The 20,083-nt window shown below is 35.9% G+C and overlaps 1 long non-coding RNA gene across 1 annotated transcript in view; it reads right to left on the bottom strand.

Annotated features, from left to right (window-relative positions):
• Positions 1-241: 241 nt before the first annotated feature.
• Positions 242-20,083, bottom strand: part of LOC135298085 (uncharacterized) — a 50,690-nt gene continuing 30,848 nt past the window's right edge. The window contains exons 2-9 of the long non-coding RNA XR_010360056.1: positions 12,683-12,823; positions 11,711-11,809; positions 9,639-9,767; positions 9,103-9,314; positions 5,010-5,055; positions 2,923-3,083; positions 2,644-2,716; positions 242-324 (exon numbers count right to left, since the gene is read on the bottom strand). This is a non-coding gene — a long non-coding RNA (uncharacterized LOC135298085). The remainder of the gene's footprint in view (positions 325-2,643; positions 2,717-2,922; positions 3,084-5,009; positions 5,056-9,102; positions 9,315-9,638; positions 9,768-11,710; positions 11,810-12,682; positions 12,824-20,083) is intronic.

Raw genomic sequence — 20,083 nt, 5'->3', positions numbered from 1 at the left:
ATTCAGCTGAAAAGATGTAATGCATTTGGCCTCCAGTTCCTTTACACTCAATAAATAGACACTTCAACTGCTATGAAAATTGTTTCAAGCCACATCTGGAAAGCACAGCCCACACCACAAATGGCATTCCATTATAAAAGCAAGTGATTTTCTGCAATTTTTAGGGGGAAGCATTGTCATGACTTAAGACTTCTGTGACATTTCTGATTTAGCTAACAAGGGCACTAGAAACCCAGATGTTGCAAGGAAGTGAAGCTGACTTATTCATTCCTTCTGGTTTCCTTTGGAACTGATAGCCCACCTTGGGATGCATAATGATCAGATCTGCAAGAAATTAATCTTACTAGGGTGAGTAAAGATGGCACAGACTATTTAGTTCTTACCACTTCAAAAAACATTCTTCCCTGCTGAGTTTTCAGTCCGAAAAAAAGTGAGGAACTTTCTTCTATTTGTAGTGCAGTTAAAAGATTTCCACATTATGATGAAAACTAGCCAAACCTCTTCATTTGAAAACTAAATTCAATTATTATACAGACCATGCTAGATGAAATTAAATTATGACAGAGACTTTTGACTGCCACTAAATTGCGACCTATCAGGCCCACAATGACTCCATAGACAGCCAGACATATATATATATATATATATATATATATATACTGTGTACAAAAATGTGGCAATGTCCTTGCTAAGATGAAACCCTCAATACTGGTATCAAACAAACCCACCCCAAAAGAAAACTTTGTCTGCAATAATTTTGTTGTTGTTGTTGTAGTTGAGTAATAAATAAATCAATCAAAGAACATGGTTTTATCCTCTTTAGTCACTGACAAGCAGACTGTATCATCTATATTGACAAAACATAGCATAGGAGGACAAATGTGTGTTAGCATTGCTTGCCAGTCCATATGCTCTGCACAGGGATTACATATGGATTGCCATCCACAAAGCTCCCATTCTATGCCATGTTGATAGCACAGAGATGGCTGTGATGCACGTGGCCAATAAGCATGTGTGGTAAGAGATCTGCTTACTGCTACCCAAGATCCAAACAGCAGACATGGCACCAATCACCTTGGCAACAAACATTTGCTCAGGGAAAATGCACTGCATTTGCCTGGACATTCAGGCAACCCTTGTCTCCTTACTGCTCTGTGATGGCCCTTCCTTGTTTCTGCCCCAAAACCTAAACCACCACATTGTCAAAGAGCCATGTAACTTGATCCCAAGTCCGTCCCAGCTCCAGCTAGCAAAGTACAGAATATAGTCTTACTTCAAAACTGCCAAGGAGATGGATGGATGATTTTGAGGGAATTAAAACATAAGTGTTCAGGGATTCCTAAAAAGCTTAAATTCTCTGAACAACCTAGCTGTATATAAATTGAAGTTTAAGAGACCTTTGGCAGTATGGATTAAAGGACCAGTAAGAAAACAGCTTTTACAGAAGAGCCACAAATATTCAGGCTAAACAAGTGACTTGCGATCAAATATTTGACCATAACACAGGCCACACACCTGACCCAGTTATCCAACTTTGCTCTATTTGATCTATGAATCTTAACATAAGGCTCAAGCATTAAAGGCTTGTCATGCTTCTTGATGATCATATTTAATTGCCTGCCTCAAGAAAACTGAAAAGCAGCAATGTACTCCTTGTTGTTGAAACACATCTGCCTGTATTCTACCTTTCTTTAGTAGTTCACATATTTCTGCTACTTCAATAAGCTACTTAGTTGCAGAAATCCCAGTACCAATTGCTAGGTACTTCTTTACTGTAATTGATTTACCTTTTAATTTGCTCCATATTAAAATAAACACCAAATTGACTGGGTTTCTTAAATCTCTCTCTAAAGTGGAAAAAAAATTATTGTTAAGTTTTTACTTTTTTCTTCCCCTCAAAGAGTTAAAATGTTCTTATTTCTTATTGAACCAAATTTTTAGTGTGCTCCATTGTAGCCATTTAATTTCTTCATTGATAGATCCCTGCTTTTGCACCCATGGAGTCTGTTCTAGCACAGAAGGGAACCAATAGTTCACAGTGGACTGATAACCTCAACAACACATCCTCATGTCCAGGTGCATTTTTCAGAAGTAACCTAGGCTTCCATTAGTATTTTTCAAATTTATTTATAAATACGTGAACATACAAGAGGAAAACTTCCACATGAAATTGTTAAATGTAATAGCATAAAATGAAAATCATTGTCCAAACTGAAATCTTTTTTTAAAATTCTAACAGGAACAGAATTCTCCTTAAGAAAAGCATTCTTTTTACACAATTTTTTTTCTTATTCCCACTCATGCATCAGAAAGGTTGGTCTATGCTCCTAGGTTTGTTCTTTTTATTTGTGTTTTTCTTTTTCAAAATGGCCTTCCATGAAAAGAAAACTTTTACATGAATGATCACTGGCTTGAATTAGTCATAGCATTCCTGCTACATCAAACATCTTATTTGATTATTCTAAAGGACAAAAATATCATCTTCTTCCTTTCAACCTTCACAATGAAGCAAAATGTCCCACTGTATACATATTTTTTTATAATTTCATCTACCACTTTTGAGATGACAAACCTTCTCACCTGATATGTCAGGTAAGAGTACTTTTTTTTTGTTTGTTTAAAAAAAAATTCCCAGCAGCTTACCAGAAAGAGGCATTTTATGCAGTGCAGTCAAGGTTTTCTTTTTCTTTTTTTCTTCTGCAGTAAACATTCCTCCCTAAGATTTTGGTCTGTTAAAATACATATTGAAATTCTCCCTAGAGCATTTCTTACACCAAAGAGGAATAACAGCTAATATTTTGCTTCTCTAAGTAAAAAAGAACCGAGACTCTCCCCCATATTTGTAAGAGGTGGAAAACAGAAAAATAGCTAGTTGGATTGAAGAAATAAAACATGAACAAATGAGTATTTTCTAATAATTACTTGCTACAGGCTTGATCTTTCTGTACCGATGTTCCAAAGTTATATTCTGCTGTAAGAGGTAAGTCCAAGGCTTTGGCACAAAACGTACTACCTGCATTCAAATGAAATGTAAATGACTGTTCTGATTCATTCTGCATTCTTGCAGAGTTATTGGGAAAGGCCTGAAAGAGAAGATAAAAGGAAAGTCACAACCTTTCTTTTGTATTCAAATGGTATCCCACATAGATTACAGGTTCCCTTTTTAGTGTTCGTGACATTCCAACCTACAAAACTGAATTAGATCCAAGATTTTGAAGGCACATCAAGGTTTCTTCAGGACCCAGACTATTTTCCATCATTATTATATGAACTCATTCTGCCATGTTTTCTGAGTAGTATTTCAATTAATTCCCACTTCTTTCTAAGATCCCTAATAAAAACTTCTTACTAATACTCAATACTCCTGAACTTCAGGACATAGGAATCATTTATACAGCACCTGCCTTATTTTAAAGGCTGTTCCTGTCATTTAGATGAACATCTGTGTACTAAAAGAGTTTTTACATTTCCCACCCAATAAGACCCACAACATGCATGATCAGCCAGTTTCTGTGAGTGCAAGAGTTTAAAGTTCTATATAATTTTCACTTGTATAATTAAAATATGTAGAGGGGGGAAAAGAAACAAAAATGTCTTCAGGAAAAACTCAAACAAACGAAAAACAAAAAAACCACAAAATAGGTCAAAAATATCTTACCTATAATACTAATACCTTCTGAAAAGCAAGTACATCATCTGTACCTATACTTAAAAACTTGGGAGATTTAAAAAGGTAGATTTTTTTCTCCCGGTGAGATTTATTCTCAGTTGCTGCAGTGGGAAGCTCTAGTATGGTGCACGTGGGAGTGTTAGGGGAATATCAGGGGAGCAGACACACCTGCCAGGAGCTCACAGCCTGTGCCACAGTGGCAAATGAGACCAGGGTGAGGCCAGAAGCCATGGCAACCAAGCACCCCAACCATATAAAAGTCCTTGGGGAATGCTCATAGCCAGGGTGTGTTGCATCAGCAAGGGCATGGATTGACACCTTGAGCAGAAAGGGGCACAGGAAGAGCACTGAAGCCCAGACAGCTCAACCAAGGAGCACTGTTACCCACAAAGCAGAAAGCCACTGCCCCACCAAGCTCTGCACCCACCACAACTGATCCAGCTGCCCAGACAGTGCTCCAGTGGGAATACACTATCATCCAGGCTTATCTTGGATATTATGAAAAATTTATTTGTCAAAAAGGTTATCAAGCTGCACAGGGAAGTGGTGGAGTCACCATCCCTTGATGTATTTAAAGAATGCATAGATGTGGCACTTAGGGGCATCATTTAGAGATATACTTGGGGATGCTAGGTTAACAGTTGGACTCAATGATTTTAAAGGTCTTTTCCAACCTAAATCACTCTATTCTTTGCAACCTATTGAAATGCAGCATTTCTCAGCAGCTAATCAATTAGCTTTCACATCCTTCTCTGCCCTCAGATTTTGATGGTTAGGGTGTAGATTTTCAGGGATGAGGATAGAGAAATTCCATATATCAGTTCAAATCTGCATAGCCTATACTGAAATGACATCGCTTCCCTGGACCTGTAAAAAAAAAGTTCATTGTAGCATGCAAGCATTTTTCACAGTTCCTGAATTTATACTCATTGGCAGCATAAACAGTGTCCAATCTTTCACTCACTTTCCAGAGGAATAGCTAGAGAATGTTTTATTTTAGTGGGGCCCAGATTTGGATTTTCTTTAGTGAGTGGTGCTGAACTTTAAGCCCTGCTCATGACTGGTTCAGAATATTCCTGAACTGCATTGGGCCAGAGCCAGGGAACTCTCTGTCCCTTCCCTACTCTCCTGCAGAAACCTCTGTTTTACCTGAGCCAACTTTTGGGACAATGTTTCCACTTTGAAACGCTGGCTATCAAGGAATGGCTTTGAGAACACAGTCTAGACAGTGCTAAATCCCCAACTTTGTCTTGACATTCTATGGGAAGGCAATAATCATATAAAAAAGCTGGTCTGATGTGCAGTTGGCTAACTCCTTCACAAACATAAACACCATTACCTCAGCTGGGTAATCCATTCCTCTGGATGGGAAGAGGTGGGGGCCGCTGCAAGAGACTCATGACAGAAAACATTAAATGCTATTTTACACCATCTGCAAAGGCACAAATGTGTCTGCTACCAGATTCAATTACAGCAATCATCCTGAAACACCCTGTACTGGAAAAACCAAACACACCATTGCTCCTGTTTGAATGAGGCAGGGAAAAGAGATATGCTGCTGTCACTGTGGCTGTTGTCTACCCAGCCTTTTCATAAGTAATTTACCAAAAGCATTTTATGTATCCTAGGATAAGGGCCAAGCACTATGAATGTCAGTGTCTACTGACAAGGTAGATAATGGAATACCTTTTATTGGGCCAACAAAATATTATACTTTAGCTTTCAGGTCAAAAAAGCTCTGCCTTTTGAATGTTGTCAGTATTTCCAGAGTATAGCATTTAAATGAGACAATTGATTTAAGGCATTTCAACAGTCCAACATCAATCACATCTTAGGGCTAAGTCAAAAAGAAAAGTCTGCTAGGAAAAAAAGACAGGCAAGAGGTCTGCAGGTCCTATGTCCTGTTTTAGAGAATCTATCCTGATATCTCTAACCTAAAATACTTCTATGCTTTTATTCAAAAGTGTTACACAGCCTGTATAAAAATTGTCAAAATAGGGATCAGGTGTGGAGATGCACAAGGAAAAATTACACTGCCTAATTAATTTGAAAGTGGCTCAGGAAACCTGAAAAAGAAGGAGATTCTTAGACCATCTTCCAGTAAAAGTGGTGAACATTGAGAGAAACAAAGTAGATACAGAAAGAAGCATTAGAGCCCCATTTAATTTAATATAAACTAGACTAGATAAAAGAAAATTTAAAAAAATTCAACAGGAAAAACAAAGACAAAAATTCCTGTGGGCCAGCTGCCTTGATATAAGCAATTAGTTATCTGAGTTACATGACAAATTTCTTATGCATAACTAGCTTTTTCGGTGAAGGTGCATTAAAGATCAGATCACACTGTCAGTAAAGATTCAAGGATGGGAAATGCAAGAGTAAAATTTTAAAATTTCCAAAATGGTAATAAATGTATCTTGCTTGCTTCCTTTGATTGAAACTTTGAAAACTATAATCATCACAAGGGTAGATGAAGTTCATACCTGTCTTATTAAGAATAGTAATATAAAATGTTAAATTATCTTCTTAAACAGTGTATAAGAACTGCAGAACCTGAAAATAGAGACCCTCTGTTAAGAGGCTGAGCTAGGCAAAGAAGTCTAGACAAAATGCTGCCAAGGGCCCTTCTGTAACCTCTCAGCAAAGCTGTAGCTGCCCAGGGAAACTAGAGCAAGGGCTGACATCCCTCCTTTGATTGAAATCCTCAGCCTGTGAATAAATAGCTTTCCTTGGGAAAGGATTCCTCTTAGGCCTTCAGTTACTAAGATGTCCCAAGCTGTTTTTCTAGATAATTTCTTTCACTGATACATACTTGGGAAAATAAGAAACCATTTCATTATTAAAAACTCTTGATGCTAAATGTAAAAAACCAGTTTATTTTCATCCTACTTCATAGTGACCAGTAAGTACCATATATAACTTCCACTGCTTTATGACCCATTTCATGCTTTTATATCTCTTCCAGTATTGTCCCCAAATCCCTTTTTCTTCACACAAGACTTAATTTAACTGCTAATCTTGAGATGATGACAAATCATTGTACTTTTTAATCCCTTTTTCAATGGCAAATTAATACTCTCTATGCTAGAAGATGGCAATAAGCAGTCTTTAAACAAGTTTCTTTAGTTCCCAGTGTAATGGAAGAATTTTAGCTAGCAATGTGCAGTAGCTTTAAAACAATCATGTACGGACACTGGCTCACCAGTACCTTGGCTTAAAAAGATTTATGGAACCCTCAAAATCAGGAAACTGCTTAACCTATGCTATACAAAGGGCAATTTTATACCTTGAATGCACAAGAACATTCTATTTCTTTACAACAAAAGCAGGAGATGTAGTTGTCTAACATCTTAGATTCAAAAGCCTGTCACTAAATGAGAACACATTAAGAAATGTAATGCACCTAAGCAATAGTTAGTTTTTGTAATTTGTAGATTAAACTTTCCTATTATTTGAAATAAGTTACAAAGTACTTTCATATTAGAAGACTATCAGATATTTTTTCTTATTTTCTTACAATAGTCCCTCTGGTATTACCTAAACATTTTTTAATACATTACTCATGTTGTCAAAGTGTTGATAACACATAGCAAAGCAGCATTATAAACAGTGTTATTTGTTTTGGTGCTTTTTGCTAGCTTTTTTTCCCCAGATATTCTGAATCTTTTAAAAGATATAAGTAAAAATCATAATCTGATAAAAATGAAAGTCTCAAAAGAAGAAAAAGAAACATCTTCAGGTTAGACAGCCAGATTTTGAAATAGAACAGCTTACTCCCAAAGAGTTAGCCTTTGATTTTGGTAAGGTCAATGATTTTGGTAAAGTTGTCCTTTATCTAACTGTCCCTTTCTTAGATCTGGGTAAAACATCAGGACATGCAATATCCTGTTATGACTAGAAGCAAAATATTTCATACTCCACATGAAAAAGGTGTATCTACATTAAAATAAAAAGCATTTCCAATGTAGTCTCTCCTAAAGATGGCATAAAAACATTTACAAACATCTTCATAAAACAACATTATTATGTTCTTGCACAGGGGTTTAGTGCCAGAATTTAGGATCAAGTTTAGATGCTCTGCAAAGATACTCTACACCCCTACAGACCCAGCTCTCAACATTCTTCATCCTCATCCAAATATCCAACTCTTTTTTTTTGGGAGATGCCTTTTAGGAAGATCATCCTAACTCCTCAGCACTTTGAGCATTCAGTGTTGATGTAGTCTTGAGGAACATATCAAAGTATTTCAATTTAAAAGTAAGGATCTTTTAAATCAGACATGGATAGGATTTGAAACAAGCTAAACAAATAAGTGGCAAATGCTGATTTCTTAGCATTTTCACATCAATATTTTATGCCTTCTTGATCAGACATGTCTATCAAACACTGATTACAATCTAGTGAATTTCTGTCAGTCAGTGACCTGTGAAATACGAATGAACAGATGGGATCCTGTCATCTGATGTTACACACTGTGAATCTCATTATCAATTATGTTTCTAGTCCTAACTTTAGATGTCTACAAAAGTGGGTTTAAACCTTAACTTAAGGATCCATGTTTGAACCTTTTTCTGTATTCATGAAAATATCAACTGTATTCAGTTGCCCTTCCTGAAATTCTGACATTTCTTTCATTGTTAACAGTGAAGCACTGAAGTTTTGAAAACAGCAGAGACAAAGCCAGTGTGAGAGTCCTGAAAGAACAACAGATTTGCACCAAATGCTGTACTTGCTTAAATTCAAGCCCATTATAATTTGGAAAACAAAGATTTCCTTATTAAGTGCTTTAGATAAGATTATACCAGTCTGTAAAGTTCAATAAATATTGCTATTTCCTGGTAAGTTATTTTTAAAAACAGTTTCAATATGCTCCAACTACTAAGAGAAAGTGGCAAAAGTTTGCATTTCTTAAAATAAATTCTACAAATACTCAGCTTCACTGAAAGCTTCATTGGTCATAAAAGCAACACAGTTTTCTACAAGATATTTGACAGTTTATTAAAATTACTTAAACTCACCTTGAAGACACAGATATTTTTACTTTTATATGACTGTTCAGTCCTTGCTAGTGAAACACTTGAGAAAGGAAAGCAAAATAATAGATGTTCCAATCTGCTGAAGGGTTCAGATTTGGCTGATGACCTGATCTGAAACTTATTAGCACTGTGTTCTGAACAGTTTATGATAAATTTGTATGCTTCCATATACAGATTCAAAAGGTCTTCCAAAATTACTTTTGCCTGTACAGTATTCCAAATCCTGTCTGCCCCATGTGCCTGCCACTCACACTTCTGAGCTTAGCACCTCGTGGACATAAAAATCTGTTTGATGAAATTAGACGCACAGGTCTTCACCTTCATGAATGTGTGACAGCAGCTTTCAAGATAATGCAACGCAGCTCACTTGACAGACTTCATAGATTTAGTACTCACATTAAAAAGTGATTTCGCTTCCATGTCTTCAGAAAGCAAACATATGCTTCCAGTCTGCACAAAATTAAGTTTGCTTTCAGAGAGACATTTAACAAGAGTGAAGATTCCAATGTTTATCCAATTCCTCTTGTGACAGTGCAGGGACGCTGAAAAGAGGAAGGAGAGAAGGAAATACTCTGCTCTGTAGTATCAGCGGTGCCACTTGGTTCTTCCTGAGACAATTAAACAGTTAGAGATAGAATTGTAAATAAAGCTCTCTCTTATGCAACAAAGTGCAACAAATTCCTCCTACCTAAGAGGAATCTGGAGATCGCTCATCAATGCAAGGTTCATAGAAAAAAATCTGGGGGTACAATGTGTTTCAGGACTCCATTTGTCAATACTAAGAATAAGAAAAAATCCAAAATAGTTGTAGAAAATATTTATATGCTTAGCCAATAAGTTGTATGTATCTCCACAGAGAAGATTTCTGGTTGTCTAAACAAATAGACCACTGTTTTATTCTGTAGAGACTTTAAGTAATGGGACATACATACCAAGTCCATTTCTTAGGTTTAAGGCTATTTTAAAAGTCAGACTATGCACACATTTCAGAAATGTTCCTCAAAACAGTGCTGTAGTCACAAGTCTCAGAGCACATTAACTCTTCTTAAAGTAGCACTCTCCTATAACATGTCAAAAATAATTAACAAATAGAATATGCAAATACAATAGTTACTAATAATTGCTTTTTTATGTCCAAATACACTATGTTATGTCTTATCTGTCAGGTACACCTCTGTATTCTTGCTCTCATAAATTTTGTTGAGTTCACATTCTCAATATTAAGTAGCACTCAATGCATAAAGTGCATGAAGTAGAACAATGCAAAGGCAGTAAGATGAATGAAGAGGCAATACAAAGAGAATGAGCATGCCAGGAATTTTTCTGCCTGCTTCAGACACAGTTGTTTAAAGTTAAATGTGCTCAGCAGCAGTGTGGGTGTTTTTCAGCTGTGGCATAAAAGCAAAATCTTGATTACTTTGTTCTACTGGTGACAAATGCAATGTGCAATAATTACTACATTTAACTGAAATTTTCTACTGCTTGACTATTCAGCGAGCAGGTCAACAAGTTAAATATGTTTGGAAAAATCTGCAATGATATTAAATACCCAAAAATACATATTTTAACTGTTGCACGCCTATGTAAACAAATGTACTGATGGATAATTTTTCCATTCTGTAATTAAAATGGTTTCTGAAGGTATCAAATTCTTCAAAGATGCAACTATTAATTGCATCAATTTGATCAGAGGCCAAGAACATACAGAGGCTTGTAAATGATTATGCAGAGGCTCAAAAGAATTATACATTTGGTGATGATACTCAGTAGTACTACACAGAAATAAAAAGGAAAAAGCTACATATGCATTTCAGCTGTAAAACTGATATTTTTAAAATATTATGTGGGAAACTAAACTTTCCTTATATCTACCTTGTTAGATACCACAAGAAACATTTTGATTCTTAATTGAAGGAAATATGTTTCCTTAATCACAACATGCAGAAATTTAAAATTGTTTAGATTATTTGTTTTGTTTTTTACATTACAAATAAAGAGTACTAATTTGCTTATAGCACAAGCAATTTTAAACTGTCTCTATAGCAGATGAATATAATTAATTTTCACCTATGGAGGCAGTAGTAAAACTTCCACTTAGACCCAAGAAACATCAAAGCACAGATCCATTCTAGCCAAAGAAGAGACCACTGCAATTCCCCGTTCTGGTCTGCCTTTTTCAAAGGGAGAAATAATATTTAAATTTCTTGTGGCTGAGAAGTAAATTTTCAATCAAAAAATACAATCTGAAGGGTTGATTCTGTAGCATGATGAATTATTGCCATGTTTAACATGCAAACATCCCTTACATGTGTTTTACACATAAAATGTGGTTACAAATTGTGTGACAAAATAATAATTTACTTATTTTAAACTAGGACAACCACAGTGGAATTTGAACTATATAAACATAGTGTTTCTAAACATATTATAGTGTTACATTAGCTAGCTGAGTATTTTCTTATTAGTTAATGGTTATGGGAGATAACAGATATTAGGTTACCCCTAAGGAAATAAATTATTTTCCTATTATTTCAATAAAAATGGATTAAGGATTGCAAAGGAATACTAATAAAGATGCTGAATATCAATGCTTGGACATTTTAAAGCCAGTACTTTCAGCAGTTTTTCCCCTTAACCAGATTTTTAGATGTCCCAGGGATTTGTTATGAGTTACCTTGCACTTCTTACAAATAGAAAGAGAAAATGAAGTTTAAAAAGTCAGCTTTATAAACACATTCTGCATAAATTAGATTAACTAGATTTAGGTAACAAAAAAAAAGTTAAAATGTTTAATCGACATGTTAATATTGTCTGGACAGTACTGAAGTTTTTCTTCCATATAACCTGATAATAATTATCTTGCAGGTAAATATCAAAATTCACATTGATTTCAGGGAGCCATTGAAAAATAAATAATTTTGCAATCTGGCTTAGAATTATCACCAAGACATTGAATATATGCATGGAATTGAAAGAGGGTTGAAAAATGCCTTGAGTTACAGACCAGTGTAAGATGCCACCAGCTAATTCAAACCAAAATCACAACGTCTTAAAAGTTGACAACTGATGGAGAAAACCTGATGAAAGTGAGACTTTGATTCATCTGGAAAGTAAAAGGAAATAGGCACCTTTTCCAACCTGTGGCCAGGAATTCATGGCATATCCTCAAGTGGCAGTGCTAACAATATTAACAATGCTGAACAATTTAAATATAACAGACATACTTTTTGTGTTTTCTTATATTGCTATTAGTTTCTGACACTGAAAGACATTCTTTAAAACATCCAAGTAGAATATTAATGAGCATAGGAGGCTTTTAATTTCAAAATAAACATTTGGAATTAGTGAGTCAACAACTGGAGTGCTATCCTAGTCACCAGTTCTGTTGTAGCTCCTGCATTCCCCTCCTTGCCCTTCTGATAAGGGAAAAAACATGGTATTAGGATTCACTACCAAAGGAAGAACAGTCATCACCTAACTTCCAATCATTCCCTTCTAGCAAGTGCTAAAAGAAATTACAATTCCTATTCTTTAATCACACACAGTTCTAAATCTCAAAATCTCAGCCTATATTTTTGTCTGAGAGTGGCATCCAAGTAAAAAATCTCTTCCAATCTCTCTCCTCCCAGAGTCTGGGATATCTTCTGTTCAAGCATTTCACTCTCCAGATCTAAATATCTAATCTCATTTGTATCTATGTCTGGCAAGAGTTTGTCAGAAACACAAGATTTCATGTCCCATCCATCTTGAAGTTTTAAAATCTTAAATTCCCATCTGAGCACTGTGATCAGAGATTGCATTGAAACAATTGCATTCATAGCAAATGAAGTTTAAGAGAATTTAAAACTTCATAATTGTTTTAATTTACTTCCTTCTTCAACACTAATGAGCATATTTTAAATCCACGGGTAGGATTGCTTTTCTTCCCTCAGTTTTGAAATACATATTGTAAAGAAGATTTCTTTCACGTACTCACCCAATCAACAATGCCTGAATGTAAATTGAGGTATTTTATATGCAACTGCTTTTATCTTCCAAATCATACTTGCCTTCTGCAAAGAACAGAATGTGCTGATTCATTTTCAAAGAAAACTTTGTGACAAAATGGCTCATGCACCTGCCAGGGTAATAAAGGATGGTTTTTGTTAAACAAAACCAGAACTCTTCTCCCCTCCCCTGCATTATCACTGTTAATTGCTGTATTGTTTCAAGAAACAAAAATTCACAGAGAAAATAGCAACTGCATACACAGCAGTGTGTATCTACAAATTGTTGGAAGCTAACTTAAGCCAGTTGTTCCACCACTTTTATTTCACAGTGCAGAGGCTTCAGGAAAACGAATTCGTTCATCGTTCTGTCTTTTGAAACCTTGATTTTTTATCAGTTTACTTCACATGCACTCACTGATGATTTTCAGTAAGTACCACAGCACAAACTGTTATTTGAATTAAAAGAGTCACTGATTCAGGCAGAAATAAGTTTCTTGGAGAAATTTCAGTTTCAACAACACCCACACTCATGTGGGCTTCACACCAGGTGTGCTGCAAGGCACCAGGTGCAGTAGATTCCCTCCTATCCCTTCCTTCAGACTATAACCCCTCCTGCTTGTGATTTTTGTAAGAAACTGAAATAAGCTTCTGTTCAGTTATGATTGAATACATCAGGGGAAAGGTGTGACATGACAAAATAGAGGACAGAAAAAAGACACAGCAAAAAGCCCAAAAGGGACCCTTAAATTGGTGTTCTGGGAGACCACATTCATTGCATTTACCTGCAAATAATGTTATTTCTGCAAATTAAGAATAATCTCTAGAAAAATTAGAATACCACTGTAGTTTTATTACCTCCTTAATTTAAAATCCCATGTTTTCAAATCAAAGAAATAGAACTAAACTGTGAATTAAAAATAACTCTTTAAGGTTGAAGACACCTCTAGTTTCTGAATGTAACAGAAAAAAAGTGGTTTCATGGGGTTTTAGTAAAACAGACTAATCATCAGTGCTGCCCCAACAACCTGAACTAGGAATCATTGCCAAGAATCATGCAACCCTAACATGAAGACCTCACAGAAGCACTACCTGTTTCACAAGAACTTCTTCCTACAAAAATGGCTGTGGTCAAGTCCCATCAACATGAACCTCACTCACAGATCTATTCTCAAACAGCACTCCAGATGTGTCTCCCAAATTCAGAACTTCATTTCAACCTTAACTACAACAGATTTGTTACACAAATATTTCTGGATTCAGCTTACAGAGATGACGTTGAGTGGATTTTTTTTTTTTTAATTTTAAGAAGCAAACAACAGCTCATAAATGGCTGTAGATATACATGTTTGACTAAATATCAGTATCTGAATCATTCACCACAGACAACCTCTTGAGTCAGAGGTGAGTAAGTCAGGGTTAATTTCATCTCAAAGCAAATCTTCAGCAACATTAAAATCAGCTGAACTGAAAGCCCTCCTAAGGCATCCAATTCTCTCCACTTGACATAGAACAGAAAACTTGTATTGTTTCACAGAGCTAGAATTTTATCTTAGCAACTCTTAGCCCATATATAAAGTAAAGCAATGCACTTAAAGCTGCATTTCAAAACCAGGTTCCATCTCAATTTTTATAGAGCGTATCAAATTTAATGAGCTTTCTTAAAAAGTAAAAATCAAGTGCTAATACTTGCACTGCCCCCTCAATGAGCTTATTTCATTCATATTTGAAAGTGGACAAGTTTTTAAGGATATTAAAGTATTAATTTCCCTTGCTTCCCCATTAGAAACTTACTTCTAGGGAGAAGACAGTATTTATTCTTTTAGTAGTGGAAAATCAGAAAGAGCTTAGTCCAAATCTTTTCCAAGGAGAAGGAGCAACATACAGGAAGAAAAATAAGACTCCTTTATCAGGTAAAGGTCTCCAGACAAGCTACACTCCTGCTGCGATGGTTGCATAGGAGTGTGGGCTGGTGTGCAAGGACTGGTGACAATAGGAAAGCAAGTTTCATTAGTTCTGCTACTAATGGAACAGTTTGTTTTAGCTTATAAATGTTCTAGAAAAAATTAATGGCTATTAGAAACTTTGAAGATTACATTTGATCATTAAAGTGTGAAATAGAGAAATTTATGTCTGTTTTAATTGAAAAGCTTAATGCAACCTTTATGGCAGAGTTACCTCCTGATATATCTTCAAATGTCTGCAGAAGTTTTTTCTGCTGTGCATATTTTACATATGCCAGGAGATTCTAACTAAGAGAATTAGATGGTTAGGAGGACAGAGAAAAATTAATGGCAATTCAATTAAATGTTTATAATTAATTAATACTTGAGAGTGATCACTTTTTCCTTTCTACCATTGTATAAAGTAGTAGTTGTATAAAGCAAGGAGAAAAAAAGAGATGCAATCCTAAAGAGGTCATTTTAGTACTGGGGGGGAGTACCTCTCCACATAATGTATACTCAAAGTGTAGACCCAATGGAGTGTAGGTCAACTCCTCAAAACTTCACCTGCAACGCGCTAAACAGAATTATTCTATTGTAACTAGTCAAGTTTGTACTTATGCGAGATAAAACAAAGCTAATGAAGCTGGAAATCCTCAAGTATCAGAGAAACAATTCTGCTCTTTGATGCATCTGATGTCATATAAGCCTTGTGCTTATATGCTTATATATATTTAGGTTATATATACCACCTTGCCCCTGGAGACTGTCAGTTGTCAGGTCAACACAAAAACCATCGCCCCTTGTCCTGTCACTCCAGGCTCTGGAAAAATGTCTCTCTCCCTCTTTTTTATAAGCTCCCTCTAAGTATTGAAAGGCCACAATCACATTTCCCCAGAGCCTTCTCTTCTTCAGGCTGAACGGCTCCAGATTGCACAGCGTGTCACCAAAAAAATGCTCCAGTCCTCTGAGCAACTTCATGGACATAATCTGGATTCACCCCAGCAGGTCCATATTCTTCTTATGTTGAGGAGTTCGAGACACAATTCCAGGTGGAATCTCACCAGAGCACAGCAGAGGGGCAGAATCCTGTCCCTTACCCTGCTGGCCATGATGCTTTGGATGCAGCCCAGGATACCATTGGCTTTCTGGGCTGCCAGTGCACATTACTGAGTCAAGTCCAGCCTCTCATCCACCAGTAAATCCTTTCCCTTAGGCTTTATTCCAATCCCTTCATCCCTGAGCTTGTCTTTGTGCTTGGGATTGCCCCAGCCCAGATGCAGGACCTTGAAATGTAAATATATATATATATATATATTCACAACTGTTTGTCTGACCATCATCACACTGAGACCCTGTACAACTCACTGGGATCATATTGCAAGTCAGACAGTTCCCTCATCATTTACATAGGAGAATTTCTATTCCTTTCTCCTCAGATTCAAGGTGTAGTCAGGAGCAGCTCATCAGGTTTCAATAAAAGTTCTTGCCTTGAATTTGGTGGCACAAGTTGATCAGAAAGCCATCAATTACTGGCTTTATTTAGATAAAAAGTAATAAATAACATAGGAAACCTCTCTTCACTACAAAATGTGTGTTTACACCATCTAATAGATAATTGCTAGCTACATTACTGAAGCCTGTGAGCTCTTTGCTCCATTTGGAATACTTTGAATACTCTGTCAGAGCAGATGTGGTGCATTCAACTCACTAGCTGAGGTCAAAACAAATGCAGCAGCAAAAATCCCACTTCAGTGGGATAGCTGGAGCTTTTCCACAGCTTATGTAAAAGAAGTTGAGGGAGGTGATTGCTGAATGAGACCTTAGACAGATGACTTGATAGAAAAAAGAAAAATAGCTGTTGGCTGGCACATAGTCACAACTTTGTTTAAACTGGTGATTTGAGACTAAGAAATACAATTTTCATCCTTACTGTATGGAAAAATGTAATGGCAGCCAGTATACAAGAAGATACTAGAGAAAAGCAAATTCTGAAGAAAGGACTTCAATAATAAATAAAAATCCCTATGACTCCAGCAGTCTGTGCACAGGAGAGCAAAACTCCATCTTTTAGAAGTTCATAGAAAATAATATCCCTATAATTTTCTACAGAGGATTCAGAAATTTAACATTTCTACAAGAGGATCAATTTTGCAAATACTAGATACTATTCATGACCATTGATTAATGTCACAGTAGGACTATAAGTTTTTTTATCATGTTTAAAGGCTTCAGTAGAGAACTCCATTATCATTTTTGTTTAAAGGCACATTTATGAAATTAAATTAAGAGCAGGACACCAAGCAGTTCTGTGATTTCCACCTTATTCAGATAGCAAGAAGTAAAGCAGTGTGGGACCAATTAGACTGCAAAGAAAATCTCTCTTCAGTGACAGAGTATCTCTGTTTTATCTTTATAATTTCAATGTTCTTGGATTACCTGTATTCCACAAGTTTCCCTTACATCATAACATTTCTTCTTACCTCAAATAATTTAAAAATTATTTAAAATGAGAAAATAATTTAAAATTTCTATACAAAGTTAATTTTTTCATCCACAAGATAAGATAATGAAATAATATTATCAAGACTCAAGAATATTATTAGAACTGGGAAATACTTTGAATTCTTCTGATGGAAAATTGAATTTATGAAATTCAACTTGCTGTCAAATTTGCTGTGAAACCATTTACTGTTTTATAATTTCAATAACACACTTAAACTGAAAAGTGGATTGAAAATTAAATGAAGAGACTTTGTCTCTTTTGGCATTCTCAGAATATGTTGTATTTATAACAAAAATAGTCTCCCTCATGTATAATGATTTTAAAAATAAAATTTATTTCAGAAATGTATTGGGATAAAATGGGATAATTTCCCATCAGAAGCACGTTGAATACTTAATGGATTTTAAATTATCATGGATTTTTTGTATTGAAGATTTTTGTAGGATTTTTGTGCATTTTTTGATAAGTTTTCCACTCTGTTCACAGTTTACACCCATTCAGTTCTTCTGTTTTGAAGTCATCTATTAAAGATTCTGCATAGCAAAGCAGTGACTCTCAGTATGTGAATCCCAGGCAAGATCTTTTCCAGACTTTTGATTCTGAGAATGGAATTATGCATCTGTATTTAGTGATTTTTTTTACTAGTTTTGGTGACATTTAAGGTCTTAGAAGTGATCCAGAAACCCCTGAGAAGGTCAAACCTTCTGCTAGGAAATATTCAATTAACTATTCAAAGAACTTTTTTCTCAAAGATCCTGAAACCTGAGATAATCTGGTTCTAGTTGGTCAGACTTTTCTCCTTTTTCAGCACTGTCAAATTGATTCTTGAACTGTTTATGTCTCCAGGGCTTCTGTCAGGGCATTCTGTAGAAAGTGAAATTCGGAGTTAAATGTCTAACACAGAGACCCTGTAGAAGGTAGAGATTTAAGCAAATGAGAAAATCGGGGTCTTTCCTGTCAGTGAGACAATCTAGACAGCAGTGTACATCATATATGGGTCGAACCACTCTCCTAAAGATGCTTGATCTGTTAAGGGCCATGCAGTAGGCATACCCTGAGGAATAACTATGGAATTTCCTTAGTACTCTTTGCATCAAAAAGTCACAGGAGTATGTTGAAGGGGGAGAGTCACTTTAGAAGCACATGCATAAATGAAAAATATCTTCTAACAAATACACTAGAGTCAGGCAGCCAGCTGATGCTGCTTCTCTCACTTCCAGGATACTCTACATTTTTTGGATAGTGGTCAAGCGCTGGCAAATATGTTTCTGTAACTTATCCAAATGCTCTAGCAACCAGGCTGTAAGACTGATGCTTATCAGCCAAACATCTTCAAGACCATATAGTCACACAAAAGTTTCCCTTTGAATCTAGGCTAATTACATTATAGGACTCCAGGTGACCATATGCAGCAATTTTTCCTTCCAAATCCCAAATACATACACAAAAGAAAAACAAGTTAGATTATTTTAAATATGAGCATGTAGATGGTAGTTTATAGGCATATTTATCTGCATTCAGGCCCAAGCCATTATTTATAAACCTATCATTAGCTAAACCAATACTAATACTTAGGAGACAGCAAAATAATACATTACTCCACACGAAATTATGTCTTTGAAGGCAATTTTTCCCCATGTTATGCTTTTCTCTTGGACCAAAAGCTGAATTTGAGACATTAAGATGAATAATTTTCCCTTTTATATCAATGAAGGTTTCAATTCTGATTTCAGTTTGAGAATGGTGACAGCTTGTGAATTACAGGTTCCTGTGCACTTCTCTGACTCAGATTTATCAGTAAGGTCAGGCACGGCAGTGCAGGAATAGCATTGTAAATACAAAGGTGATTGTTCTGCCAGCCAGGTGTAAATTGTCCCAGCAGTGCACAGTGAAGCCCTTCTTTTATGTGTAAATTAATTGCAGTAACTATCAAACTACAGCTGGTAAGGCAGCCAGATGGGCATTAAATAGGAATTCCAGACTGCCAGAGTCTTCCTGCTGGAAAAACAACATCTTCACAACAGGAGTCTTCAGCTGCTTGAGATGAAAAACCAGAAAGGGAAAATGCCACCTCACACACCTGACTTGAAAGTGAGCATCTGAACAGCTGATACTCTCAATTGAGCCAAAAGCAGAACACAGAAAAATCCTTCATGGCTGGTTATAGATACAGCACAAGATCAAGTGTTCGAGATTTCATGGTTTTTCTTGCAAACTGAACTTGAACTACATAGCCTCTAAATAGAACTGCTGGTTTCAATAGCTTTTATAGTTATTTACCCATTCAACCACTTTTTTAATCTTTTTTTATGGAGATAACACCAGTTAAAAAGAAAACAACCCTGCAGCAGATTGGCAGTCCCATGATACAAGGTGTTCAGCAGCAGTAATAGGAGTGTTGAGATTTTTCCTCTTCACACATACTCTTGCACCTAAGTGACACAACCATCCTTTGAACTGGCTCACTGAACATGCACAAGTGAAAATAAATCCCAAGAAAAAAGTTATTATTGTCAAAATATGAAGCTGAGGTAAGAACCTCAAGCAAACATCCTTCATTTCCAGAAAGCTCATAAAATGTAATTCTACTACAGTGTCAAAAATATATTTCAATTTTACGGTCTTATTGAGTTTCAAAATTGTGTTTTTACTGCAGTCATTGACTGAACACTTAGTGTTCAGAAGGAAACCAAAAAGGCCAGTTATAGAAATGATGAATAATGATAAAAAACACCACTTCAGCTTCAGAAAAAAAAATAAAGTACTAAGTTTAATTTATTTTTACACGAACAATGGACTTTTTTGTGTATTTTAGGAAAATGTCTCATTTCATCAAAGTTGACACAAGGAGGTGTAAACTTCTAAATCTCTGCATAGACAGGTGTGGATGGATTCAGAGGTTGAGCCAAGGTGAATCAGAGAGCAGAAGTTCATTTATGTCC

The sequence above is a fragment of the Passer domesticus genome, chromosome 3 (assembly GCF_036417665.1).
Source record: "Passer domesticus isolate bPasDom1 chromosome 3, bPasDom1.hap1, whole genome shotgun sequence".
Classification (NCBI taxonomy): Eukaryota; Metazoa; Chordata; class Aves; order Passeriformes; family Passeridae; genus Passer; species Passer domesticus.
Note: the sequence above shows the minus strand (reverse complement) of the source record. Positions and strands in the feature narration are given on the sequence as shown.